Source organism: Oncorhynchus gorbuscha, linkage group LG18 (genome assembly GCF_021184085.1).
Source record: "Oncorhynchus gorbuscha isolate QuinsamMale2020 ecotype Even-year linkage group LG18, OgorEven_v1.0, whole genome shotgun sequence".
Classification (NCBI taxonomy): domain Eukaryota; kingdom Metazoa; phylum Chordata; class Actinopteri; order Salmoniformes; family Salmonidae; genus Oncorhynchus; species Oncorhynchus gorbuscha.
Genome location: NC_060190.1, coordinates 72,952,494 through 72,970,934, shown reverse-complemented (window position 1 = coordinate 72,970,934; position 18,441 = coordinate 72,952,494). Strand labels below are relative to the sequence as shown.

At 42.0% G+C, this 18,441-nt stretch overlaps 1 protein-coding gene across 1 annotated transcript in view; it reads right to left on the bottom strand.

Moving 5' to 3' along the window:
• Positions 1-18,441, bottom strand: part of LOC124003800 (zinc finger protein GLI1-like) — a 185,498-nt gene that overhangs the window by 36,578 nt on the left and 130,479 nt on the right. The window lies entirely within an intron of this gene.

Sequence of the window (18,441 nt, the reverse complement as noted above, 5' to 3'; positions counted from 1 at the left end):
ACCACAATAATAACTTAGTACCTAGAATTACAATTATATCACAGGAGGTTGGTGGCACCTTAAAGGGGGAGGGTGGGCTTGTGGTAATGACTGGAGAGGAATCAGTGGAATGGTATCAAATACATCAAACACATGGTCTCCAGGTGTGAGACATTCCATTTCTCCTGTTCCGGCCATTATTATGAGTCGTCCTCCTCTCAGCAGCCTCCTCTGATTTAGATACACCATTCAGGATCAGATACCATCTGAAGACTTGGAGAGGCAAGCACGCTCGCACACGCACACACACACACACACACACACACACACACACACACACACACACACACACACACACACACACACACACACACACACACACACACACACACACACACACACACACACACACACACCCGCACACACACACCACACACACAAATGCACACACGCACACCCGCACACACACACACCCGCACACACACATGCACACACACATGCACACACACACACACACACACACGCACACACTACCAGTACTTTTCATTCACACCCCTCCCTGTCACATTTTATTTATTTATTTTATTGAACCTTTATTGAACTAGAAAAGTCTGTTAAGAATAAATTTGTATTTACAACGAAGGCCTACCAAAAGGCAAAACACCTCCTGTGAGGACAGGGGCCTGGGATTTAAATAAATACATAAATACAATATAAATAACGGACAAAACACACATCACAATAAGAGAGACAACACTACATAAAGAGAGACCTAAGACAACAACATAGCAAGGCAGCAACACATGACAACACAGTATGCTAGCAACACAACATGGTAGCAGCACAAAACAGGGTACAAACATTGTTTTGGAGGTGTTCAGAACAAGGTTAAGGGTAGAGAAAGCTTGTTGGACATTAAAAAAGTTTTGCTGTAGAGCATTTGACACAAAATCCAGGGAGGGGCCAGCTGAGTATGAGACTGTATCATCTGCATATAAATGGATGAGAGAGCTTCCTACTGCCTGAGCTATGTTGTTGATGTAAATTGGGAAGAGCGTGGGGCCTAGAATTGAGCCCTGGGGTACTCCCTTGGTGACAGGCAGTGGCTGAGACAGCAGATTTTCTGACTTTATACACTGCACTCTTTGAGAGAGGTAGTTAGCAAACCAGGCCAAAGATCCCTCAGAGACATCAATATTCCTTAGCCGGCCCACAAGAATGGAATGGTCTACTGTGTCAAAAGCTTTGGCAAAGTCAATAAAAATAGCAGCACAACATTGCTTAGAATGAAGGGCAATGGTGACATCATTTAGGACCTTTAAGGTTGCAGTGACACATACATAACCTGAGCGGAAACCAGATTGCCAGAGAAAATACTATAGACACTAAGAAAGCCAGTCAGGTGATTATTGTTATTAAGTTTTTCAAACACTTTTGATAAACAGGCCAAATAGAAATAGGCCTATAACAGTCCTTTAAATAAAGGATGAACCGTGGCTGCCTTCCAAGCAATGGGAACCTCCCCAGAAAGGAGAGACAGGTTAAAAAGGTTGGAGATAGGTTTGGCGATGATAGGGGCTGCAACCATAAAGAAGAAAGGGTCTAAATATCTGACCCATTTTAGGAGCTCCTCTAGCAGTGACTGCCTGCAGGGAGAAACTTTGTAGCTGGGCAAGGGAAAACGAGGGAGAAGCATCGGGGATTGTTGCATTACAAGGGGTGGAAGATGAGGAAATGTTGGATGGGCAAGGAGGAGTCAAATAGGAATCCTGACTTAATGAAGTGGTGATTAAAGAGCTCAGCCATGTGCTTCTTGTCAGTAACAACCACATTATCAACATTAAGGGACATGGACAGCTGTGAGGAGGAAGGTTTATTCTCCAGGTCTTTAACCGTTTTCCATAACTTCTTGGGGTTCGACCCACAGAGAGAGAACTGCTCCTTAAAGTAACTAACTTTGGCCTTCCGGAGAGCCTGAGTGCACTCATTTCTCATTTGCCTGAACGATGGTCAGTCAGCCTGACTATGCGTGTGCCGAGCCTTTTGCCAAATGCCGTTCTTGAGGTGGAGTAACTCTGCAAGATCACGGTCGAACCAGGGGATGTACCTGTTTTTAATTCTCATTTTATTTATGGGGGTGTTTGTTAACAATACCAATGAAAATATCAAAAGAAGGTCCAAGCGTCTTCGACAGAGGGGATCAACCTGATTCAATACCATTTTGTAGAGGCCAGTTCTTGAAGGAAGGCTTGCTCATTAAAGCTTTTTAGCAAGCGTCTATGACAAATCAGGACAGGTCTTTTCACTGAGCAGCCATTACGAACACAGACTGTAAAACAGTGATCACTAAGGTCATTACAGAAAACACCAGACTGATACCCATCAGGATTATTTGTGAGGATAACATCGAGGAGAGTAGCCTTTCTGTGTGTTTGGAGTCATACTTTGTGGGAATGGTAACAATCTGAGAAAGATTTAGGGAGTCCCATTACTTTAGGACTTGGTCAGGTGGTTTAAGCATGTCCCAGTTTAGGTCACCTAGCAGGACAAATGCAGATTGGTGTAGGGGGCCAGGAGAGAGCTTAGGGCAGGTAGGGGACAGGCCGGTGCTGATGGAGGACGATAGCACCCAGCAACAGTTAACAAAGAGTTATTTGAAAGTTTAATGCTTAAAACCAGCAAATCAAATTGTTTGGGGACAGACTTGGTGGAGATTGCCACTCCACCACCTTTGGAAGATGTGTCTTGCCGAAAAAGGTTATAACCAGAAAGGTTAACATCAGTATTCAAAACACTCTTTCCTTAACCACGTCTCAGTAATGACCAACACATCTGGGTTGGAGCTGTGAATCCACACTTTCAATTGATCCATTTTAGGTAATAAGCTTCTAGTGTTAACGTGCAGAAAACCCAGGCTTTTACGAGAGCAGAAATCAGTGAAGCAGATATCAGAGCACAAGTCAGAATTGGGTCTATTAACAGTAGATGGGCCAGGGTGTACATGCACATTTCCAGATAACATCAACAGCAATACAATCAAGGCACGGCAGAGGACAGGGAGAGCTCTGCAGTACTGATTTATGACATCTTTTGCATAGACACATGCTGAATCCCAAACCCATTTGTGTTGCATGTACACAAAGGACAGTGTGTACATGAGGGACAGTGTGTACATGAGGGACAGTGTGTACACGAGAGACAGTGTGTACACGAGGGACAGTGTGTACACGAGGGACAGTGTGTGTACACGAGGGACAGTGTGTACACGAGGGACAGTGTGTGTACACGAGGGACAGTGTGTACACGAGGGACAGTGTGTACATGAGGGACAGTGTGTGTACACGAGGGACAGTGTGTGTACATGAGGGACTGTGTGTACACGAGTGACAGTGTGTATACGAGAGACAGTGTGTACACGAGGGACAGTGTGTGTACACGAGGGACAGTGTGTACACGAGGGACAGTGTGTGTACATGAGGGACAGTGTGTACATGAGTGACAGTGTGTACACGAGGGACAGTGTGTAAATGAGGGACAGTGTGTACACGAGGGACAGTGTGTGTACACGAGGGACAGTGTGTGTACACGAGGGAGAGTATGTACACGAGGGACAGTGTGTACACGAGGGACAGTGTGTACACGAGGGACAGTGTGTGTACACGAGGGACAGTGTGTACACGAGGGACAGTGTGTATATGAGGGAGAGTATGTACATGAGGGACAGTGTGTGTACACGAGGGACAGTGTGTGTACACGAGGGACAGTGTGTACATGAGGGACAGTGTGTATATGAGGGAGAGTATGTACACGAGGGACAGTGTGTACACGAGGGACAGTGTGTGTACACGAGGGACAGTGTGTGTACACGAGGGACAGTGTGTTCACGAGGGACAGTGTGTTCACGAGGGACAGTGTGTACACAAGGGACAGTGTGTACACGAGGGACAGTGTGTACACGAGGGACAGTGTGTACATGAGGGACAGTGTGTACATGAGGGACAGTGTGTACACGAGGGACAGTGTGTGTACATGAGGGACAGTGTGTACACGAGGGACAGTGTGTGTACATGAGGGACAGTGTGTACACGAGGGACAGTGTGTGTACATGAGGGACAGTGTGTGTACATGAGGGACAGTGTGTACACGAGGGACAGTGTGTGTACACGAGGGACAGTGTGTGTACATGAGGGACAGTGTGTACATGAGGGACAGTGTGTACACGAGGGACAGTGTATGTACACGAGGGACAGTGTGTACATGAGGGACAGTGTGTATATGAGGGAGAGTATGTACACGAGGGACAGTGTGTGTACATGAGGGACAGTGTGTACACGAGGGACAGTGTGTGTACATGAGGGACAGTGTGTACACGAGGGACAGTGTGTGTACATGAGGGACAGTGTGTGTACACGAGGGCCAGTGTGTGTACACGAGGGCCAGTGTGTGTACACGAGGGACAGTGTGTGTTCACGAGGGACAGTGTGTGTTCACGAGGGACAGTGTGTACATGAGGGACAGCGTGTATACGAGGGAGAGTATGTACACGAGGGACAGTGTGTGTACATGAGAGACAGTGTGTACATGAGGGACAGTGTGTGTACACGAGGGACAGTGTGTACACGAGGGACAGTGTGTACATGAGGGACAGTGTGTATATGAGGGACAGTGTGTACATGAGGGACAGTGTGTACATGAGGGACAGTGTATGTACACGAGGGACAGTGTGTGTACACGAGGGACAGTGTGTACATGAGGGACAGTGTGTATATGAGGGAGAGTATGTACACGAGGGACAGTGTGTACACGAGGGACAGTGTGTGTACATGAGGGACAGTGTGTGTACACGAAGGGACAGTGTGTACATGAGGGACAGTGTGTATATGAGGGAGAGTATGTACACGAGGGACAGTGTGTACACGAGGGACAGTGTGTGTACATGAGGGACAGTGTGTGTACACGAGGGACAGTGTGTGTTCACGAGGGACAGTGTGTGTTCACGAGGGACAGTGTGTTCACGAGGGACAGTATGTACACGAGGGACAGTGTGTACATGAGGGACAGCGTGTATATGAGGGAGAGTATGTACATGAGGAACAGTGTGTACATGAGGGACAGTGTGAAATGGCTAGCTAGTTAGCGGTGGTGCGCGCTAATAGCGTTTCAATCGGTGACATCACTAGCTATGAGACCTGGAAGTAGTTATTTGGGTCATGGAGTCATGTGATCCTGCTGTTGATATGCCTGGACAAGGTCTGAGAGATTAGCCTGGCTTTAGGGACACAAACTATTTTTACTGCAGTAAGTTCTACACTGTCTGTCTGTCTGTCTGTCTGTCTGTCTGTCTGTCTGTCTGTCTGTCTGTCTGTCTGTCTGTCTGTCTGTCTGTCTGTCTGTCTGTCTGTCTGTCTGTCTGTCTGTCTGTCTGTCTGTCTGTCTGTCTGTCTGTCTGGCTGGCTGGCTGGCTGGCTGGCTGGCTGGCTGGCTGGCTGGCTGGCTGGCTGTCTGGCTCACTGTCAATGCTATGTGTCTAACCAGAAACAAGAGATCAATACACACTGATCGAGATATAATGGAGACACTTTTAGAGGAAATGTGTGTGTGTGTCTCTGTGTGTGTGTGTGTGTGTGTGTGTGTGTGTGTGTGTGTGTGTGTGTGTGTGTGTGTGTGTGTGTGTGTGTGTGTGTGTGTGTGTGTGTGTGTGTGTGTGTGTGTGTGTGTGTGTGTGTAATTACAGAGCACCTTCTCTCATTACAAGCCCCCACATCACTCCAGGTACTATTAGTTACATCCTGCTGCAGCTACCGCTGTGGGCTCTGACAGGCACTTAGCACAGCAATTACTACAACATACACTATACATACACACAACAGTATGTGGACACCCCTTCAAATGAGCGGATTCTTCAAAAGTATTTCAGCCACCCCCGTTGCTGACAGGTGTATAAAATCGAGCACACCGACATGCAATCTCCATAGACAAACATTGGCAGTAGAATGGCCTTACTGAAGAGCTCAGTGACTTTCAACCTGGCACCGCCATAGCAGGGAACCTTTCCAACACGTCAGTTCGTCACATTTCTGCCCTGGTCAACAACGGCTCAGCCGCAAAGGGGGTAAGGCCACGCAAGCTAACAGAACGGGACCACCGAGTGCTGAAGAACGTAAACACTCTTCAGCACTATTCTTCAGGAGCTTCATGAAATGGGTTTCCATGACCGAGGAGCCGCACACAAGACTAAAATCAAAGTGAGTGGCTGGAGTGGTGTAAAGATCGCCGCCAATGGACTCTGGAGCAGTGGAAACACGTTCTCTGGAGTGATGAATCACGCTTCACCATCTGGAAGTCCGATTGGACGAATCTGGGTTTGGCAGATGCTGGAGAAGGCTACCTGTCCCAATGCATAGTGCCAACTGTAAAGTTTGGTGGAGGAGGAATACTAGTCTGGGGCTGTTTTTCACAGTTCCGTCTAGCACCTTAGGTCCAGTGAAGGTCTGCACAGAGCCTTGACTTCAACTCCATCAAACAACTTCGGGATGAATTGATATGCCGACTGCGAGCCAGGCCTAATTGCCCAACATCAGCGCCAAACCTCACTAATGCTATTGTGGCTGAATGGAAGCAAGTCCCCGCAGCAATGTTCCAACATCTAGTGGAAAGCTTTCCCAGAAGAAAATAGGCTGTTATAGCAGCAAAGGGGGGACCAACTCCATATTAATGTCCATGATTTTGGAATGAGATGTTCGACGAGCACATGTCCACATACTTTTGGTCATGTAGTGAATCACTGTACATCACTTTGCACACACAGAGAGAGGACACCAAACACAGAACACCCAACATATTACCTCACACAGAGAGAGGACACCAAACACACAGAGAGAGGACACCAAACACAGAACACGCAACATATTACCCCACACAGAGAGAGGACACCAAACACACAGAGAGAGGACACCAAACACACAGAGAGAGGACACCAAACACAGAGAGAGGACACCAAATACAGAACACCCAACATATTACCTCACACAGAGAGAGGACACCAAACACACAGAGAGAGGACACCAAACACAGAACACGCAACATATTACCTCACACACAGAGAGAGGACACCAAACACACAGAGAGAGGACACCAAACACACAGAGAGAGGACACCAAACACACAGAGAGAGGACACCAAACACACAGAGAGAGGACACCAAACACACAGAGAGAGGACACCAAACACACAGAGAGAGGACACCAAACACACAGAGAGAGGACACCAAACACAGAACACGCAACATATTACCTCACACACAGAGAGAGGAGATCTCACACACAGAGAGGACACCAAACACAGAACATCCTACAGAGAAACATGAATCCTCCGTCACAAGAGAGACTGGTCCACAATTCTGTCGTTTCTAGTCTATTCAATCTTCCTACCAGTTACGTTCTATGATTCTAGAACATTCCACCAGGTAGCAGACGTACAGCCACATTCGCATAGATAAGTGGCTTAGGTATTCTGTCACAGAAGTGTTAGAGAACACAAGACATCTCTGAGAACAGATCAGGCCACACAGGCTGCCAAAACCTACATGGCATCATAGAGCGCCTGTGTAATTGAGCACATTATTTGGCAGCAGTCTCAGATGTGTGCGTGATGATGATGGAGAAAGTGAGGTGCCAAATAGAGATCTCTTGTGAACGTCCAGCTGTCGCCAACCAATAAATACCTCTCTCTCTCTCTCTCTCTCTCCTTCCTCCTCCTGTTCCCACCCTGGTTTCTCCCCATGTCTCCCCCTCCTGTCTCCCCCCTGACTCCCCCTCCTGTCTTCCCCTCCTGTCTCCCCCTCCTGTCTCCCCCTGACTCCCCCTCCTGTCTCCCCCTCCTGTCTCCCCCTGACTCCCCCTCCTGTCTCCCACTCTTGTCTCCCCCTCCTGTCTCCCCCTCCTGTCTCCCCCCCTGACTCCCCCTCCTGTCTCCCCCTCCTGTCTCCCCCTCCTGACTCCCCTCCTGTCTCCCCCTCCTGTCTCCCCCTCCTGACTCCCCCTCCTGTCTCCCCCTCCTGTCTCCCCCTCCTGTCTCCCCCCTGACTCCCCCTCCTGTCTCCCCTCCTGTCTCCCCCTCCTGTCTCCCCTCCTGTCTCCCCCTAACTCCCCTCCTGTCTCCCCCTGGCTCCCCCTGACTCCCCCTCTGACTCACCCTGAACGCTGATATACAGCCTTCCACCTGTCAGCGGCGCCATAATCCACAAGCTGCATGTGTGTCTGTGTGTGTGTGTGTGTGTGTGTGTGTGTGTGTGTGTGTGTGTGTGTGTGTGTGTGTGTGTGTGTGTGTGTGTGTGTGTGTGTGTGTGTGTGTGTGTGTGTGTGTGTGTGTGTGTGTGTGTGTGTGAGAGACATTATGTTTAGACCAGACAGTGTGTAGACCAGACAGTGTTCAGACCAGACAGTGTGTAGACCAGATAGAGTGTAGACCAGACAGTGTGTAGACCAGTGTTCCGACCAGACAGTGTTCCGACCAGACGGTGTGTAGACCAGACGGTGTTCTGACCAGACAGGGTTCTGACCAGACAGGGTTCAGACCAGATAGAGTGTAGACCAGACAGTGTGTAGACCAGTGTTCCGACCAGACAGTGTGTAGACCAGACAGTGTGTAGACCAGACAGTGGTCAGACCAGACAGGGTTCTGACCAGACAGGGTTCAGACCAGACAGGGTTCTGACCAGACAGTGTCCAGACCAGACAGGGTTCAGACCAGACAGGGTCCAGACCAGACAGGGTTCAGACGTGTGTGTGTGAGAGAGAGAGAGAGAGAGAGAGAGAGAGAGAGAGAGAGAGAGAGAGAGAGAGAGAGAGAGAGAGAGAGAGAGAGAGAGAGAGAGAGAGAGAGAGATTGTGGGTGCTTGCACCTGTGTGTGTGTGTTTATTTTTCTGGAGAGAGAGAGAGAGAAAGTCTGTGTGTGGTGCTTAGACAGGTGTAGTGGCATCCTGTGCTCTCTCCTCTAGTTACGGTCAATATTTAATGAGAAACACTAAGCTACAGCCATAGTGGAGTGACTTCACACTGTTATTTTGTGGCGTGTGGGGTTGAAAGGGATGGGGCTGGTTTGCGTATTAAAAAACTCAGTCCCATAAATCAAACTGCTAACCAAACAGGTCTCTCTCCTCTGTGGGTATAGGAGCTTGGCAGTGTTCTGCCTGTATCCCCACCCAATCAACCACCAACCAGTCTGGAACCCCCAGGCCTAGCCGCTCCTAGCTCCCACCTCCAAGCTCCCACCTCCAAGCTCCCACCTCCAAGCTCCCACCTCCAAGCTCTCACCTCCAAGCTCTCACCTCCAAGCTCCCACCTCCAAGCTCGCACCTCCCACCTCCAAGCTCCCACCTCCCAGCTCCCACCTCCAAGCTCCCACCTCCAAGCTCCCACCTCCCAGCTCCCACCTCCAAGCTCCCACCTCCAAGCTCCCACCTCCAAGCTCCCACCTCCAAGCTCCCACCTCCCACCTCCAAGCTCCCACTTCCCAGCTCCCACCTCCAAGCTCCCACCTCCAAGCTCCCAAGCTCCCTCCAAGCTCTCACCTCCACCTCCCAGCTCCCACCCCACCTCCAAGCTGCAAGCTCCCACCTCCCACCTCCAAGCTCCCACCTCCAAGCTCCCACCTCCCTCCCACCTCCCAGCTCCCACCTCCAAGCTCCCACTTCCCAGCTCCCACCTCCAAGCTCCCACCTCCAAGCTCCCACCTCCAAGCTCCCACCTCCCACCTCCAAGCTCCCACCTTCCAAGCTCCCACCTCCCAGCTCCCACCTCCAAGCTCCCACCTCCAAGCTCCTAGCTCCAAGCTCCCACCTCCTCCCACCTCCAGCTCCCACCTCCTCCTAAGCTCCCAGCTCACCTCCAAGCTCCAAGGTCCCACCTCCAAGCTCCCACCTCCAAGCTCCCAGCTCTCACCTCCAAGCTCCCAGCTCCCACCTCCAAGCTCCCACCTCCCACCTCCAAGCTCCCAGCCCCCACCTCCAAGCTCCCAGCTCCCACCTCCAAGCTCCTAGCTCACACCTCCAAGCTCCCACCTCCAAGCTCCCACCTCCCACCTCCCACCTCCAAGCTCCCACCTCCAAGCTCCCACCTCCAAGCTCCCACCTCCAAGCTCCCACCTCCCAGCTCCCACCTCCCACCTCCATGCTCCCACTTCCCAGCTCCCACCTCCATGCTCCCACTTCCAAGCTCCCACCTCCAAGCTGCCACCTCCATGCTCCCACTTCCAAGCTCCCACCTCCCAGCTCCCACCTCCAAGCTCCCACCTCCAAGCTCCTAGCTCCAAGCTCCCACCTCCAAGCTCCCACCTCCAAGCTCCCAGCTCTCACCTCCAAGCTCCAAGGTCCCACCTCCAAGCTCCCACCTCCAAGCTCCCAGCTCTCACCTCCAAGCTCCCAGCTCCCACCTCCAAGCTCCCACCTCCCACCTCCAAGCTCTAAGCTCCCAGCCCCCACCTCCAAGCTCCCAGCTCCCACCTCCAAGCTCCTAGCTCACACCTCCATGCTCCCACCTCCAAGCTCCTAGCTCCCACCTCCATGCTCCCACCTCCAAGCTCCCAGCTCCCCTCTCCAAGCTCCTAGCTCCCACCCCCACCTCCATGCTCCGACCTCCAAGCTCCCAGCTCCTAGCTCCCATCTCCAAGCTCCCAGCTCCCACCTCCAAGCTCCCACCTCCAAGCTCCCAGCTCCCACTTCCAAGCTCCCACCTCCCAGCTCCAAGCTCCCAGCCCTCAGTCCTCTAACCAAACCACCACAGAAAAGAACTGTCAGCCACTTGGGTTTATTCTACACCTCCTACCTGTACCTACCCCGCCACAAACCAAACCCGGTAACACACATCACACACACTCTCCTCATCACAGACAGCTACCACGGTGGCACATTAAAACAGATCAGGGAAAACAATGACATATTAATTATTACAACTTCCTTATTATTATGGAAAGGGCATGTATTTATTGTAAGGGATTTGTATGGATTTACTTAAGAATCACAAAATAATTGAATAATTGCGTCTTTAAATACAAATACACCATATTCATATTAAATACTACTACAGCATATTCATATTAAATACTACTACAGCATATTCATATTAAATACTACTACAGCATATTCATATTAAATACTAATACAGCATATTCATATTAAATACTACTACAGCATATTCATATTAAATACTACTACAGCATATTCATATTAAATACTACTACAGCATATTCATATTAAATACTTCTACAGCATATTCATATTAAATACTACTACAGCATATTCATATTAAATACTACTACAGCATATTCATATTAAATATTACTACTACAGCATATTCATATTAAATACTACTACAGCATATTCATATTAAATACTACTACAGCATATTCATATTAAATACTTCTACAGCATATTCATATTAAATACTGCTACAGCATATTCATATTAAATACTACTACAGCATAGTCATATTAAATACTACTACAGCATAGTCATATTAAATACTACTACAGCATATTCATATTAAATACTACTACAGCATATTCATATTAAATACTAATACAGCATGTACATATTAAATACTAATACAGTATGTACATCCAATTTGTAAGTCGCTCTGGATAAGAGCGTCTGCTAAATGACTTAAATGTAATGTTAAATGTAAATACTAATACAGTATATACATATTAAATACTAATACAGTATGTACATATTAAATACTAATACAGCATATACGTAGTAAATACTAATACAGTATGTACATATTAAATACTAATACAGTATATACATATTAAATACTAATACAGTATGTACATATTAAATACTAATACGGTATATACATATTAAATACTAATACAGTATGTACATATTAAATACTAATACAGTATATACATATTAAATACTAATACAGTATGTACATATTAAATACTAATACGGTATATACATATTAAATACTAATACAGTATATACATATTAAATACTAATACGGTATATATATGTTAAATACTAATACGGTATATTCATATTAAATACTAATAAAGTATATCAATATAAATCCAACTATTCTCTAACTAAACCCCCTTCCTACACATACAGAAGGATGCCTTTTGACCTTATTGTGTCCATGTCATGGTGCTGTGTGTGTCTGTGTCTGTCTGTGTGTCTGTGTGTTTGTGTGTGTGTGTGTTTGTGTGTGTCGGTTCATGTGTGTGTTTGTGTGTGCTTGTGTGTGTGTTTGTGTGTCTGTGTGTTTGTGTGTGTTCATGTGTGTGTTTGTGTGTGTGACTGTGTGAGTGTTTATCTGTGTGTGTGTTTCTCTGTGTGTGTGTGATTGTGTGTGTGTTTCTCTGTGTGTGTGACTGTGTGAGTGTTTCTGTGTGTGTGTGTTTCTCTCTGTGTGTGACTGTGGGTGTTTCTCTGTGTGTGTGTTTCTGTGTGTGTGTGTTTCTCTGTGTGTGTGAGAGACTGTGTGAGTGTTTCTCTTTGTGTGTGTGACTGTGTGTGTGTTTCTCTCTGTGTGTGTGTGTGAGACTGTGTGAGTGTTTCTCTGTATGTGTGTTTCTCTGTGTGTGTGTGACTGTGTGTGTGTGTTTCTCTCTGTGTGTGTTTGTGTGTATTTGTGTGTGTGTGTGTGACTGTGTGAGTTATATATTCCCATAGCAGCTCCTCCCTTGTGAAACGTCCCCAGAGAGGACAGAGAGTAAGCTAGCAGCATAGCTTAGCTTCCACAGGTCAGTGATTTAACCTCTTCACGTAGATCAGTAGATATAATAGTGCCCTGCTCTCTCTGTCTGTTCTGCCACCCGGGCAACACAAATCTGTCTCTCACACTCACACACCTGTAAAAGGGGGCATTTATGACCAGTCCCATGTTAAAATGACCTTCTACCCCATTCCTCTGTCTCATTCAGGCCCAATGTTCTTCCTGGAATGAAGAGGATTTATTAAGTTCGTACATTTTCAAATGAAAGTGATGAAAACACTTTCCAAAGTGATAACCAATGTATATCTATATGCAGAATCTATATCTATATATATCTATATACAGTATCTATATCTATATGCAGTATCTATATCTATATATATATATATATATATATCTATATACAGTATCTATATCTATATGCAGTATCTATCTATATATATATATATACATATACAGTATCTATATCTATATCTATATGCAGTATCTATATCTATATATATACATATACAGTATCTATATCTATACATCTAAATACCTATATCTATATACAGTATCTATATCTATACATCTATATCTGTATATCTATATACAGTACCTATATCTATATACAGTATCTATATCTATACCTATCTATAAATATATATATATATACAGTATCTATATCTATAAATCTGTATACCTATATCTATATACCTATATCTATATACAGTATTTATATCTATATCTATACATCTATATCTGTATATCTATATACAGTACCTATATTTATATACAGTATCGATATCTATAAATCTATATACTATATCTACATACAGTATCTATATCTATATACAGTATCTATATCTATAAATCTATATACCTATATCTACATACAGCATCTATATACAGTATCTATATCTATAAATCTATATACCTATATATCTATATACAGTATCTATATCTATAAATCTATATACCTATATCTATATATAGTATCGATATCTATAAATCTATATACTATATCCACATACAGTATCTATATCTATATACAGTATCTATATCTATAAATCTATATACCTATATCTATATACCTATATCTATATACCTATATATCTATATACAGTATCTATATCTATAAATCTATATACCTATATCTATATACAGTATCTATATCTATACATCTATATACTATATCTACATACAGTATCTATATCTATATACAGTATCTATATCTATAAATCTATATATCTATATCTATATATCTATATACAGTATCTATATCTATAAATCTATATACCTATATCTATATACAGTATTTATATACAGTATCGATATCTATAAATCTATATACTATATCTACATACAGTATCTATATCTATATACAGTATCTATATCTATACATCTATATACCTATATCTATATATCTATATACAGTATCTATATCTATAAATCTATATACCATATATCAACTATGACTGACAAAATGAGAAAAAAAAATCCAGAAAATCACATTGTAGGATTTTTAGTTTATTTATTTGCAAATTATGGTGGAAAATAAGTATTTGGTTAATAACAAAAGTTTATCTCAATACTTTGTTTTATACCCTTTGTTGGCAATGACAGAGGTCAAACGTTTTCTGTAAGTCTTCACAAGGTTTTCACACACTGTTGCTGGTATTTTAGCCCATTCTCCATGCAGATCTCCTCTAGAGCAGTGATGTTTTGGGGCTGTTGCTGGGCAACACGGACTTTCAACTCCCTCCAAAGATTTTCTATGGGGTTGAGATCTGGAGACTGGCTAGGCCACTCCAGGACCTTGAAATGCTTCTTACGAAGCCACTCCTTCGTTGCCCGGGCGGTGTGTTTGGGATCATTGTCATGCTGAAAGACCCAGCCACGTTTCATCTTCAATGCCCTTGCTGATGGACTGAGGTTTTCACTCAAAATCTCACGATACATGGCCCCATTCATTCTTTCCTTTACATGGATCAGTCGTCCTGGTCCCTTTGCAGAAAAACAGCCCCAAAGCATGATGGTTCCACCCCCATGCTTCACAGTAGATATGGTGTTCTTTGGATGCAACTCAGCATTCTTTGTCCTCCAAACACGACGAGTTGAGTTTTTACCAAAAAGTTATATTTTGTTTTCATCTGACCATATGACATTCTCCCAATCTGGATCATCCAAATGCTCTCTAGCAAACTTCAGACGGGCTTGGACATGTACTGGCTTAAGCAGGGGGACACGTCTGGCACTGCAGGATATGAGTCGCTGGCGGCGTAGTGTGTTACTGACGGTAGGCTTTGTTACTTTGGTCCCAGCTCTCTGCAGGTCATTCACTAGAAACCCCCGTGTGGTTCTGGGATTTTTGCTCACCGTTCTTGTGATTATTTTGACCCCACGGGGTGAGATCTTGCGTGGAACCCCAGATCGAGGGAGATTATCAGTGGTCTTGTTTGTCTTCCATTTCCTAATAATTGCTCCCACAGTTGATTTCTTCAAACCAAGCTGCTTACCTATTGCAGATTCAGTCTTCCCAGCCTGGTGCAGGTCTACAATTTTGTTTCTGGTGTCCTTTGACAGCTCTTTGGTCTTGGCCATAGTGGAGTTTCGAGTGTTGGACTGCTTGAGGTTGTGGACAGGTGTCTTTTATACTGATAACAAGTTCAAACTTTTGCCATTAATACAGGTAACGAGTGGAGGACAGAGGAGCCTCTTAAAGAAGAAGGTACAGGTCTGTGAGAGCCAGAAATCTTGCTTGTTTGTAGGTGACCAAATACTTATTTTCCACCATAATTTGCAAATAAATTCATTAAAAATCCTACAATGTGATTTTCTGGATTTTTTTCTCTCATTTTGTCTGTCATAGTTGAAGTGTACCTATGATGAACATTACAGGCCTCTCTCATCTTTTTAAGTGGGAGAACTTTCACAATTGGTGGCTAACTAAATACTTTTTTGCCCTACTGTATACAGTATCTATATACAGTATCTGCTAAATGACTTAAATGTAAATGTAAATGTATATCCATCTATCTATATACAGTATCTATATATATCTATATCTATCTATCTATATATATATATTACAGTATCTATATCTACCTATCCATATACAGTATCTACATCTATCTATATACAGTATCTATATGTATCTATATACAGTATCTATATGTATCTATATACAGTATCTATATCTATCTATATACAGTATCCATATCTATATATCTATACATATACAGTATCTATATCTATCTATCTATCTATCTATCTATCTATCTATCTATCTATCTATCTATCTATCTATCTATCTATCTATCTATCTATCTATCTATCTATCTATCTATCTATCTATCTATCTATATCTATCTATCTATCTATCTCTATCTATCTATCTATCTATCTATCTATCTATCTATCTATCTATCTATCTATCTATCTATCTATCTATCTATCTATCTATCTATCTATCTATCTATCTATCTATCTATCTATCTATCTATATACAGTATCTATATCTATCTATCTATCTATCTATATACAGTATCTATATCTATCTATCTGTTTATATACAGTATCTATCTATCTATCTATCTATCTATCTATCTATCTATCTATCTATCTATCTATCTATCTATCTATCTATCTATCTATCTATCTATCTATCTATCTATATACAGTATCTATCTATCTATTTACAGTATCTATATCTGTCTATCTGTTTATATACAGTATCTATATCTATCTATCTGTTTATATACAGTATCTATATCTATCTATCTGTTTATATACAGTATCTATCTATCTATCTGTTTATATACAGTATCTATCTATCTATCTATCTATCTATCTATCTATCTATCTATCTATCTATCTATCTATCTATCTATCTATCTATCTATCTATCTATCTATCTATCTATCTATATACAGTATCTATATATCTATCTATATACAGTATCTATATCTATCTATCTGTTTATATACAGTATCTATATCTATCTATCTGTTTATATACAGTATCTATATCTATCTATCTATATCTATCTATCTATATACAGTATCTTTATCTATCTATATATCTATCTATATATATATACAGTATCTATATCTATCTGTATCTTTATCTATCTATATATCTATCTGTATATATATACAGTATCTATACCTATCTATATACAGTATCTATATCTATCTGCCTATATACAGTATCTATGTATCTAGAAGTATCTATATATCTATATACAGTATCTATATCTATGTATCTATCTATATACAGTATCTATATTTATCTATATATATACAGTATCTATCTATATATATATACCGTATCTATATATATATCTATATACAGTATCTCTCTATATATATATATATATATATATATATATATATCTTTATACAGTATCTATATCTATCTATATACAGTATCTATATCTATCTATCTATATATATACATATCGAACTATATATATACAGTATCTATATCTATCTCTATACAGTATCTATATGTATCTATCCGTTTATATACAGTATCTATATCTATCTCTATACAGTATCTATATCTATCTCTATACAGTATCTATATCTATCTCTATACAGTATCTATCTATCTATCTATCTATCTATCTATCTATCTATCTATCTATCTATCTATCTATCTATCTATCTATCTATCTATCTATCTATCTATCTATCTATCTAGATACAGTATCTACATCTATCTATATACAGTATCTATATCTATCTATATACAGTATCTATATCTATCTATATACAGTATATATGTATCTAGAAGTATCTATATATCTATATACAGTATCTATGTATCTATCTATATACAGTATATATGTATCTAGAAGTATCTATATATCTATATACAGTATCTATGTCTATCTATCTATATACAGTATCTATCTATCTATATACAGTATCTATGTCTATCTATCTATATACAGTCTCTATATCTATATACAGTATCTATGTCTATCTATCTATATAGAGTATCTATCTATCTATATACAGTATCTATATGTATCTATCTATATACAGTATCTATTTATCTATATACAGTATCTATTTATCTATATACAGTATCTATTTATCTATATACAGTATCTATATGTATCTATCTATATACAGTATCTATCTATCTATATACAGTATCTATGTCTATCTATCTATATACAGTCTCTATATCTATATACAGTATCTATGTCTATCTATCTATATAGAGTATCTATCTATCTATATACAGTATCTATATGTATCTATCTATATACAGTATCTATATGTATCTATCTATATAGAGTATCTATCTATCTATATACAGTATCTATATACAGTATCTATATGTATCTATCCATATAGAGTATCTATCTATCTATATACAGTATCTATATGTATCTATCTATATACAGTATCTATATGTATCTATCTATATACAGTATCTATATGTATCTATCTATATATCTAGAAGTATCTATATCTATATACAGTATCTATCAGTATCTATATGTATCTATCTATATACAGTATCTATATGTATCTATCTATATACAGTATCTATATGTATCTATCTATATACAGTATCTATATGTATCTATCTATATACAGTATCTATTTATCTATATACAGTATCTATTTATCTATATACAGTATCTATTTATGTATATAGAGTATCTATGTCTATCTATCTATATACAGTCTCTATATCTATATACAGTATCTAAGTCTATCTATCTATATAGAGTATCTATCT